Source organism: Budorcas taxicolor, chromosome 1, assembly GCF_023091745.1.
Source record: "Budorcas taxicolor isolate Tak-1 chromosome 1, Takin1.1, whole genome shotgun sequence".
NCBI lineage: Eukaryota > Metazoa > Chordata > Mammalia > Artiodactyla > Bovidae > Budorcas > Budorcas taxicolor.
The window spans coordinates 130,602,580-130,615,254 of NC_068910.1; positions in this window are offsets into that span (position 1 = coordinate 130,602,580).

Consider the following 12,675-nt stretch of genomic DNA (forward strand, 5'->3'; position numbering starts at 1 on the left):
TCGCCAAGTCTACTTACTTGCCCTGGCTGTTAAGACCTACGTGAAAGGGAGCCTAAGGTGAGGCACCCTTAGATATTCAAGCGAGCGCCGGTGGCCCAATGTAGATGGTGCAAACTCCTTGTCTGGAATTTTATTGGTCTACCACGTAGTCCAAGTTATTCAGCCCTCTTCCTCCACTTAATTCTCCTGCTACACTATTTCTTCCTAATCTAATCTTATATTAATAAATAAGTTTTCCTCGCCGACTCCATCCACCTTTCGAATTCCCTGGATCCACCGGGGCTGGACCCCGGCAAAAGAGGAACTAAAGAGTCTTTTGATGAATGTGAAAGAGGAGAGTGAAAAAGCTGGCTTAAAATTCATCATTCTGAAAACTAAAATCATGGCAGGCAGTCCCATCACTTCATGGCAAATAGATGGAGAGAAAATGGAAACAGTGACAGACTTTATTTTGGGGGGCTCAAAAGTCACTCTGGATGGTGGCTGCAGCCATGAAATTAAAAGACACTTGCTCCTTGAAAGAAAAGCTATGACAAACCTAGACAGCATATTAAAAAGCAGAGACATCACTTGGCTGATAAAGGTCTGTATAGTCAAAACTAAGATTTTTCCAGTAATCATGTATGTGAGAGCTGAACCACAAAGAAGGCTAAGTGCTGAAGAATTGCTACTTTCAAATTGTGGTGATGAAGAAGACAGAATCCCCTGGACTGCAAGGATATCAAACCAGTCAATCCTAAAGGAAATAAATCCTTAATATTCATTGGAAGGATTGATGCTGAAGCTGAAGCTCCAATACTTTGGCCACCTAATGCAAAGAGCAGACTCACTGGAAAAGACCTTGATGCTGGGAAAGATTGAAGCCAGAAAGGAGAAGCAGGCAGCAGAGAATGAGATGGTTAGATGGCATCACCAACTCAATAGGCCTGAATGTGAGCAAACTCTGGGAGACTGTGAAAGACAGGGGAGCCTGGTGTAGTACAGTCAATGGAGTTTGCACAGTCAGACAGGACTTAAAGATTGAACAACAACAATTTATGTTAAAAGATGACATGGGTCTTACATGAAAAAGATAAAAAGAGAAAAGAAGAAAAATGTACAGAGCAAAAGCAGAATGAAGGAAATGAATTATAAGACTTGCGCTTCTCCATTAAATAAATATTGGTGCCTTTTTAGTAACAGTGGAAATGGCGAAAATGATCAGATTGTGCATTTATACTGAAAGTAGATTGTTTATGGAGCCAGTGTAGGGTGCAAAGGAAAGAGAGATCAGGGACTACCAAAAAAAGCCCCTTTGGCATAATTCAGCTGACTGTAGCATTTCAATCTTACCATGTCTCCATAGATGTTAACATTTTACATTAATTTCTTTACATTTAAACATTTCCATGCCCACAAAGGCCAAAAAAAAGTAACATAAATGAGTAAAGTGAAATGAATGGGGACTGTGAAAAACTCGTTTTCTTCCTTGGACATAGTATGGTGGCAAAACCCGCCAATAGTTGACCCCTAGTAGCAGCTGTTCCGGAGAAGGCAATGGCACCCCACTCCAGTACTCTTGCCTGGAAAATCCCGTGAGCGGAGTAGCCTGGTAGGCTGCAGTCCATGGGATCCCAAAGAGTCTGACACGACTGTGCAACTTCACTTTCACTTTTCACTTTCATGCATTGGAGAAGGAAATGGCAACCCACTCCAGTGTTCTTGCCTGGAGAATCCCAGGGATGGGGGAGCCTGGTGGGCTGCCGACTATGGGGTTGCACAGAGTCCGACACGACTGAAGCGACTTAGCAGCAGCAGCAGCAGCAGCTGTTCACGTCTTCTAGCATAATAACAGAAAGCCGAAATTTTACCTGGGTGGATGATCATCCAAAACATGGAATATCAATGAGGGTTTGATCAGGAAGGCTTAATTGTATGAGTGATATAGAATAAGAGATTTATTGCAGAGATTAGACCTTTAAAAACTGAGATATGGTGAAAACTGCTCCACTTCTGCTTCTGGAGGCTGAGGTCAGCAGTCCCTACAAGTCAGCCGGGCCAGTGGTTGGGAAGAAAGCCTGGATGTGAAAAAGGGAAGCATCAGAACAAACTGGAACCTGCCAAGACAAATTGGGAGTCCATAACTACAAATGAAAAACTGCTCTCATCTCATTGTCTCCTCCTCTCAATTGAAAAGTAGCAAAAAAAAAAAAAAAAAGCCATTTTTAATCTACCATACAGCTTATATTTCTTTTTCTTCCTTGAATTCAAATAATGTGAGCATTTTAGTGTTCATGGTGTGTCTAGATGAGGAATTTTTATTAATCTTTTGAGATTTAACAGACTCCTAGAATCTAAGTATTAGATTAATCCACTCTGGAAAATTCGTATATATATTTAAAATACTGCTCAATCATATTCTGTCTGTTTCTTCCAGATCTTTGGTTAGAAGTATGTTAGACTTTCCCATTCTATTATCCATGTCTCTTAGTCCTTCCCTCCATCCCTCACTGGATAAAAGGTATGCCCAGCAGCTGAGATGGCACCAAAAGATTTTGAAATTTCCTCTTCCTATAGACTAACTTGTTTCTTTTAAGACAGATTTTCAGGGAACTGTTTGAACTTGGAATATTTTTTGACTCATTCAGTTATGTAAGATCATCTTTAAACACTGATTTAGGGTTTTCCTAAAATATTTTGTCATCCCCAAAATTTGGTTGATGGAGGCCCACCCATCTCTTTCATTAAATGAGAGGGAATAAAAAGATTGTATCAATCCATGCAATTATTGAACAAATCTGCTTTAACAGTGACCTTCTCAGAGAAACTTTTCTTTCTAAATATCATCTGCCAGCTCAGCACTGTCTTTTCCCTTCCTTGGCTCTATTTCCTTCATAATACCTACAACTCTCTGAAATGTATTATTTGTTCGTATGTTTATAGACTGACTTCCTCATCAGAATGTAAATCCATGAGGGCAGGAATATTTTCTTGTTTTATCTTCAGAATTTAGTACAATGTGTGACACATAGCAGACACTCAAATATTTGTGAGATGGATGAAATAACTATGCATCAAGCATTTTGTTGGGGCCTGGAACACAATGATGAGGGAAAGAAACCCCTATCCTCTCCTGTGTATCTGCATTTCAACCCAATCGTCCTCCTTTTCTGAAAATTTTCAGTTTTGCTATTTGATCTGGAAACTAGTCTAAGGAAGTCTTTACTGAGTGTACTATGTTCTCTGAGATGCAAATATTAACTCCTCACAGCAGGGACACAACTGTGAGCATTTGAGAAGGGTTCCTGAACTTTAAATCTCCTAGAGTTTCATTTTGGGGCCATGATCTCCTCAGACTAATTTGTCCTTTTTCTTTCTCCTGGGATGAGAGCAGTAATAGCAATAAAAACTTTAAAGATAAAGAGGATTTCATTCACCAAGGGAGAATGCAGCAATAAATAAACAATAAAAACAATCGTTTAGTTGTTTTACTGATATGAATTGCTTCAACATCCTAACCACCCGGAGTTGCCCAAGGTCACAGATCTATGGGCTTCCCTGGTGGCTCAGAGGGTAAAGAATCTGTCTGCAAGGCAGGAGACCCGGGTTCGATCCCTGGGTCAGGAAGATCCCCTGGAGAAGGATATGGCAACCCACCCCAGGATTCTTGCCTGGGAAATCCGATGGACAGAGGAGCCTGGCGCGCTCCATGGGGTTGCAAAGAGTCAGACAGGACTGAGCGACTAACACGCCACATTTATAGTGCAGCCTAGATGCTCACAGTCTGGTTCCAGATTCCATTCTCCTTTTTTCCACATTTTCCCCCTCTCTTTTTCCTTCTTTCTCTGCTCTCCCCTTCTCCACTCTCCCTCCCCCAGTACTTTATGGACGATTTTCATTCCTGGGAGAAGTGCCAAAATTCCTGTTTTATATCTTTGCCTTCTCTTTTTTCATATTTGGAAAAGGCCCCTATCAGAGAGGAGCCTGGAGGGCTGCATACAGTCAGTGGGTTCCCAAAAGATTTGACTTGACTTAGCAACAGCAACAGGCAACATTTAGGAGGAGTCTTACACTCCCACCCAGCTAAGAAGAAAGATGGAAGAGAGCCACCCTGCGATTAAGGAGGAAGAATGAGCCAAACAGACCTTCAAAAATAGGACCTGCCCAGAGGATAAGGGTGTGTCCCTGGAGAACCGGCCACCTAGAATAAATAAATGGATTACGTGGAATGAAGGCATACATAATGTCCTCAACAACCATGCCGCACAAAGCAGAGACCATTGTCAACAAAGGTCCACGTAGTTAAAGCTATGATTTTTCCAGAAGTCACCTATGGATGTGAGGGTTGGACCATATAGAAGGCTAGGGCCTAAGTATTGATGCTTTTGAATTCTGGTGCTGGAAAAGACTCTTGAGAGTCCCTTGGACTGCAAGGAGATCAAACCAGTCAATCCCCAACAAAATCAACCCTGAATATTCATTGGAAGGACTGATGCTGAAGCTGAAGCTCCAATACTTTGGCCACCAGATGCAAAGAGCCTACTCATTGGAAAAAACCCTGAGGCTGGGAAAGATTGAAGGCGAAAGAAGGGAGCAGCAGAGGATGAGATGGTTAGACAGCATGACAGACTCAATGGACATGAAACTGAGTAAACTCTGGGAGATAGTGGAAGACAGGGGAGCCTGGTGCACTGCAGTCCATGGGGTTGCAAACAGTTGGATGCAACTTAGTGACTGAAAACAACAATGCCACCGAACTTGCACAGGTTCTTTCCAGGATGAGAGTGGAGAATAAGCAACACTGCTCCTTCCAGACAATTTTCCACCCTTTCAGCACACACCATGTGTTTCGATCCCTGCCAACAATTTTCTCCTTGCTCACTTCTGAGGCTAGAAATCCTTGTTAATGTCCTGGATGGTATAATCACCCAGAACATTCTTTTCCTCTCAGTGCTCCAGGGCAACTTTGCAGCCTTGCCTCTTCATAGACAGGCCTCTGTCTGCAAAGGAGGCATCTGTATTTCTCATCCACCCAAGAAGAGGGGTGGAGAAAAGGAGGGAGGAGCTGCCTGAGGGAGGGCTGGGATAGGCTCTGCTCTGTATCCACTTGAGGTAAAACCCAGAGTAGAACCAGGAAGGCTGGAAAATGGGAGAGAGACAGGAAAGGGTTCAGCAAATGAGATTTTTTTTTAACTTTCATTTTTTCTCATTATTGTAAATAATGAAAAAATAATGAAGAAAGTGAAAGTTCATCGGAGTCCCATTCTTTTAAAATAATCCCTATTAACAATTTGCTTAAGTATAATATATCATTAAAAATAAAAGCTCTGATAGAATCTTCCCGATCAGTACCTATTTACTCATCTATCTATCATCCATCTATGTATTCATTCATTAGACAACTGTTTTTTTTAACTTTGTTCCAAATTAAGGACTTGACTGGGGATACAGCAGTAAACAAAATACTTGCAGGGCCCTCCCTGGCCGACCAGTGGTGTGCTTCCAATGCAGGGGGTATGAGTTCAATTCCTGGTCAGAGACCTAAGATCCCACAAGCATGAAAGAAAGGGAAAAAAGGTTGCATTCACTTGAAGGAGGTAAAGAAACTGAGATATGTTAATTTCTTATACTTTAAGGTAGGTTTTCCAAATTCATTTTTTATTGCTGTGATACATATAGAAAATGTATCACAATTTATCTATTCTACTAATAGACATTCTGGTTCACTCAAATTTTTACAGTAAAACATAGTAAGTATCATTGTATATTCTCTTTTTCACAACATCTTTTACGTATTTTTATAAACTCTCTTAAATATAAAAAGTGGGCTAAAGCTTATATGACATTTCGAATGTCATATAAATATTTTAAAATATTTATAATTTTAATGACAGTAACCTATAATAATTTCCAAAAGATTAAAGAAATTATCATTCTCCCCAAGTGAATGAAAGTGCTCGTGCTTAACCTTGCACTGTGACTCCTGAGTTTTATTCATATTTTAACAGAATGGGGGTGGGGGGAGGAAAAGGAAAAACAGTTTAATTCCTGTATTAAATGGCATTTCTTTTTAATTATTTTTTAATATTCTTATTAGCCAATCAAATCACTAGATAACAAATTCTTTCTGGGCAGAAACATTTTAATTCTTGCTTGTCACTCAGCACACTGCACATAACATGAAGCATGATAAATAATGTACAGAAATAAATCTTAAGCAAATTGTAGTTGAGCTCAGTTCTTAGGTACTGAATGGATATAAGGTATGAAGTACAAGAGAATGAGAAGGAAAACAGAAATTGGTAAATATAGATAACTGAGAGATACTGAAAGTAAGAATGAGGTACTGAGAGCGAATAAGATTTTGAGGAAGATGCTGGCATAAATTGTGAGATTTCTTTATACTGTATTCACTTTCTGGAGCACCTGTCAACTTTTATCCCATTTCCTGGGTTATCTCTTTAATGCCTAAATCTTTTCTTTCCTATTTTGTCTTGCTTTACTTTGGGTACATTTCTTTTCTCACATGGTGAACTTCTTGTCTTCTATTTCTGGCACAATGCAAGATATGAATCTAGTCTTTTGTTTCTAGATCAGTGGCTTAATCTAAAACCTATGCCCTCTGGGCTAGCTGATGGGAGGAGTGGGAAGGGCCATGGTCAGAATTCCTCCCCAGTCTGAAGAAGCATAGACTAACAAACCAGTGATTGCTACTATGATTTGAAGTAGAAGTCAAGTCTATTACAGTTCTAATTAACTTCCCCCACCCAATGCCAGAATAGTGTTTGTCACCCAGTAGGCATTCTATAAACAAGTGATGAATAATGTACAGAATATACATTATTCATTATTGTAGTTAGTAATACTGTATTGCATATTTGAACCTTGCTAAGCTATCCGTAAGCTCCAGTACTTTGGCCACCTCATGCAAAGAGTTGACTCATTGGAAAAGACTCTGATGCTGAAAGGAATTGGGGGCAGGAGGAGAAGGGGAGGACAGAGGATGAGATGGCTGGATGGCATCACTGACTCGATGGACCTGAGTCTGAGTTAACTGTGGGAGTTGATGATGGACAGGGAGGCCTGGCATGCTGCCTTTCATGGGGTCGCAAAGAGTCGGACACGACTGAGTGACTGAACTGAAGCTATTGGTGACTCAGTTGGTAAAGAGTCTGTCTGCAGTGTGGGAGAACTGGGTTCAGTCCCTGGGTTGGGAAGATCCCCTAGAGAAGGAAATGGCAACCCACTCCAGTATTCTTGCCCGGAGAATTCCATGGACAGAAGAGCCCCGTGGGCTATAGTCCATGGGGTCACAAAGAGTCAGACATGACTGAGTGACTCACTTTCACTTTTCAAGGGAGTAAATCTAAAAAATCTCATCCCAAGAAAAAAAAGTTTTGAAACTATGTGTGCTGAGGATGTTAACTAGATTTGTTGTGATCATTTCAAAATATTTACAAATACTGAATCATTATGTCTATACCTGAAACTAATATGTCATTATGTCAATAAAAAGTTAATAAATTTGAGGGAAAAATAAGTGATGAGTGGATGAATTAAAAAAACTAATGAAAGAATGAGTACACCTTCAATCATTTTGAGGAAAATGGTGGCAGGGGTGGGTGAGCAAAGCACCACCAAGAAATCAAAATTAAAGGTCAACAGCAAGCATCAGCCAGAGTGATAAAATATAGAGCATTATGGCTAAACTAGAGCTCAGCAGTTAAAAAATATTAAGAAAAGAAAGATAAGGTCTATTATAAATCGAATGGCAATCCCAGAAGAAGCTAGTAGAGATAACAGAGAAAAGCCAATATTCAAAGAATTAATCACTCAGAAATTTCCATAATTGAAGAAACTTAAGACTGTTTAGATTGAAGACATATAGTGAGATATGGACAGGATAAATATAAATCCAACCTAGACACTGAGAGGCAAAAAATACAAACTATGGACAAAGCATAATTCTTTTAAAAGCAACTAGAGAGTAGAGAAAAATTACCTATAAAAGAATAAAAGTTTGCTTTCCAGCAGACATCTCAAATGATTTCTATAGTCACCTAACTTATTATGCAAGATTGGCAATGCAGTCAATATATTTTCAGTTTTAAAATGTTTACAATTAGTAGACCATCACAAAAAACTACTAATGATGCTACTCCAGAAAGAATAAAACTGTGCCCACGAGGAAAACGGAGGATGAAAAAAGCAATAATGACCAAAGAACCTGATAAACCTATGGTTAAATCTAAATAAATATTTAAGACAAAAATAATAATGATGACTTTTAAGGGTATAAAAGCAAGTTTGGTAACTGGGTCACTTTGCTGTACAGAAGAAATTAATGCAACAATGTAAATCAACTATATTTCAACAAAATTTTTTAAAAGGAGGTAAAATAGTAGACAAAAATAATACAAAAGAATGAAGATGGGGAATTCTCTGTTAAAAATTCAAAGAGCATTTCATTGTTTGGAAGAAAAGAAACAGATAAATGTTTGAATTTCTAAGTCAAAATATTTTAAGTATTTATGTGAAAAAACGAATGATGATTTTAAGCCCTGTATATAACTTATACACCATTGTGGGAGGGGGTGGGGAATACATGTAACCAATCCAATAGAAGGCAGGCAAAGTAAAAACAAAAAAAAAGAGAACAAAAAACAACAAAGATAAGGAAGTAGAAATCTGTCCACATACATTACTAATCATTATCCTATCAAACATTAATGGACTTAATCCAAGTTAAAAGTCTCCAGTTGAGCTGCTGTTTTAAAGAGACAGACCTATAACTTTAAATAATGCAAGTGTAAAAGTAAGGAAATGGGGCTATCAAAGAACACAGGAGCCAGCTTAAAGGGGTGATCAAAGGTAGGGAGTCTGAGTATAAAGAGAATCATGACTATTTCCAACAACAGTTAATCAGTCTCTAAGCAGACTTTTATTGAATAAATAAATGATTGAATGAATGAAGGGTGGGACAATAGGGATGTGTCTGGGTGGTGCAAGGGTCTGATAGTATCAAGTTATGTTTAAATACAGGGTATCTCACCATAAGAACACACTTAAGGAACTGCATAAAGAGGCACATAGATCAGCTTGAAAATGGGCACTCCAAAGGAATTCATGACAGGTGAGCATGGGAAGTGGTGGATGGGAGGGCTCCAAAATGTGGGGTTTAAGTGGTCAAAAAGGATTTAAAAGACCAAAGGAGCAAGATTAAGGATGCAAATTGGGAACTTCCCTGGTGGCACAGTGGATGGGAATTGGCCTTCCAGTGCAAGGAATGCGGGTTCAGCCTCACATACAGTGGAGCAGCAATACCCAAGCACCACAATTGCTGAACCCTCGCTTAGAACCCAGGGAACCACCGCTACTGAAGCCCACGTGCCTAAAGCCACAGCAATGAGAAGCCCAGGCACTGGAGCTAGAGAGTAGCTCCCACTCGCCGCAACTAGAGAAAGCCTGCGGGCAGCAATGAAGACCAGTGCAGCCAAAAATAAAAATAAAATTATTTTAAAAAAGAGGAAAATCACTCAGCTCCATCCCCACTGGAGGGGACTATTACAGCACTGTAAATTGAGGACAGAGGGAAGATCAGGTGATCTGATTGCTTTCTGAAACTCAGGTAGTAAATGTGAGACTCCTTATTATGAAGGTTGGTGTCTGCTTCACAGGGCTCGCATACTTCCCCAGTTTGTGCTAGCTTGGACTTTGAAAAGTCCTCATTAGACTGTTCATCATCAGAAGCTCTATCATAGAAGCAGTTTTTGTATGTTTTGTTCACTGCAGAATCACCAGGCTGATAAGAACAGGCTGTAGAAGGCGGGCAATAAATATTTGCTGAGTAAGTGCTGTCCATGGCATATTTCAGGCAAGAATACTGGAGTGTGTTGCCATTTTCTTCTCCAGGGGATCTTCCCGACCCAAGAATCGAACCCATATCTCCCTCACTGACAGGTAGATTCTTTATCACTGATCTACCAGGGGAAGCCCTGATGAAACCTGTACTTCTTTGTTTAATATGCCAGCTTAAGCTGTAGACTCGGGCTTCCCAAGTGGCTCTAGTAGTAAAGAACCCGCTTGCCAATGCAGGAGACTCAAGAGATCCCTGAGTCGGGACGATCCCTTGGAAAAGGAAATGGCAACCCACCCCAGTATTCTTACCTGGAGAATCCCATGGACAGAGGACCCTGTCAGGCTATAGTCCATGCAGTCGCAAAGAGTCACACATGACTAAGGCAGCTTAGAACGTACAAGGTGTAGACTCAGTATGCTCTTCCTGGGGAAGTGTGTGGGGATTTATATTCTGCACACAGGAGTTAATAAAACCTTCTTTTCCAGTTTGTCTATCTGCACAGACATTAATATCTTGATTTTCATTTATAAGAGGATACTAACAACTGTACTTCTCCCCATGTGTTTGCTGAGGTTTAAAAGAATCACGTATATGAAGCATTTAGATGTCTGACATGGAAAACATCTCCAAATATTATTATATTAATCAGATAGTTACTATTTCTGTGGCTCTTCACTCCTAAAGTTCCAAGTTCCCCTTTAGCCTGAAGAACTTGCTTTAATATTTCTAAAGAACAGGATTAATGGCCACAGACCTGATAGTTTCTTTTAATCTGAGAATGTTATCATTGCACCTTCATCTTTTTTAAGATTTTTTTTAATGTGGGCCATTTATAAAGTCTTTATTGATTTATTACAATATTGTTTCTGTTTTACACTTTGGTTCTTTGGCCATGAGGCATGTGGAATCTTAGCTACCCAACCAGGGATCAAACCTGCACCCTGTGCATTGGAAGACTAAGTCTTAACCACTCGACTGCCAGGAAAGTCCTTCACTGAAAGATATTTTTCTGGATATACAATTATGAGTTGGCAATTCTTTTATCTTGGTACTTCAGAGATTTTGTTCTACTGTCTGTCTTCCTCAGTTTCTGATGAGAAATCTAATGTCATTTGATGTAGTCTAATTGTCTAATTTGTCCATCTTTTCATGTATGGACTGTTTCAACAATCTTACTGAAGAAAATATCCCCTTACTCTGTCACAAAGATGTTGACATATATTTTTTAAGTTTATTTTTAATTGGAGAATTGTTTTATAATATTGTGTTGGTTTCTGCCATACATGAACATGACTCAGCCATAGGTATATGTATGCCCCCTCCTTCTTGAACCTCTGTCCCACCTCCCACTCCATCCTACCTCTCCAGGATACCACAGAGCCCGGGATTTGAGCTTCCTGCATCATACAGTAAAATTCCACTGGCTGTCTAATTTTACACATGGCAATGGCACCCCACTCCAGTACTCTTGCCTGGAAAATCCCATGGACGGGGGAGCCTGGTGGGCTGCCGTCTATGGGGTCGCACAGAGTCGGACACCACTGAAGCAACTTAGCAGCAGCAGCAATGTATATGTTTCAGTGTTCGTGCCCCCCTCTCCTTCCCCCACCATGAGTCCACAAGTCTGTTCTCTGTGTCTGCACCTCCACTGCTGCCCTACAGATAGGTTCATCAGTACCATCTTTCTAGATTTCATATATATGCATTAATACATGATATTTGTCTTTTTCTGACTTACTTCACTCTGTATAAATAGGCTCTTGGTTCATCCACCTCATTGAACTGACTCAAATGCATTCCCTTTTACGGCTGAGTAATATTCCAGTGTGTATATGCACCACAGCTTCTTCATCCATTCATCTGCTGATGGACATCCAGGTTGCTTCCATGTCCTGGCTATTACAAATAGTGCTGCAATGAACACTGGGGTGCATCTGTCTTTCTGAGTTATGGTTTCCTCAGGGTATATGCCCAGGAGTGGGACTGTTGGGTCATATGGTATGTAGTTTTATTCCTATATTTTTAAGGACTCTCCATTCTGTTTTTTGTAGCAGTTGTATCAATTTGCATTCCCACCAACAGTGCAAGAAAGTTTCCTTTTCTACACACCCTCTCCAGCATTTATTGTTTGATGATGGCCATTCTGACTGGTGTGAGGTGATACCCCATTGTAGTTTTGATTTGAATTTCTCTAATAATGAGTGATGTTGAGAGTCTTCTCATGTTTTGATTAACTATCTGTATGTCTTTAGAGAAATGTCTGTTTAGGTATTCTGCCCACTTTTTTATTGGGTTGTTCATTTTTCTGGTATTGAGTTGAATGAGTTGCTTGTTTATTTTTGAGATTAATCCTTTGTCAAATGTTTCATCTACTATTATTTTCTCCCATTCTGAGGGCTTGGCACACATTTTCTTTTAATACTTCCAAAGCTTCATTTTTGATTAATACATCTGGAGTATTTTTCTATGGTATAAAATGTGAATCATTTATATCAGAGGTGGAGACTCCAGGGGTTAACTTTATTTATCAGAGATTGCTACAGTAAACCTAGTCCTCTTGAAAACATTGCTTCCAAGTGAATGAATGATTTCATCAGTGTCTTCTTTCTCATAAAGACTTTCCTTGCCAGATGTCAGCACCCCTGATGAACAAAATAGTCCAAGAGAATCCCCTGCCAGACCCTTTTGTCTACATGGATGATTCTAGCATGAACTTCCAGGATGATTCACAGATACCAGCTGGTGCCAGTGAGTGTAACTCTCCTACACTGTTGCCCTCTACATGGGACCCTCTAATTGTATTTTGGATTTGTTTTAAAATAGTTATTTATTATATC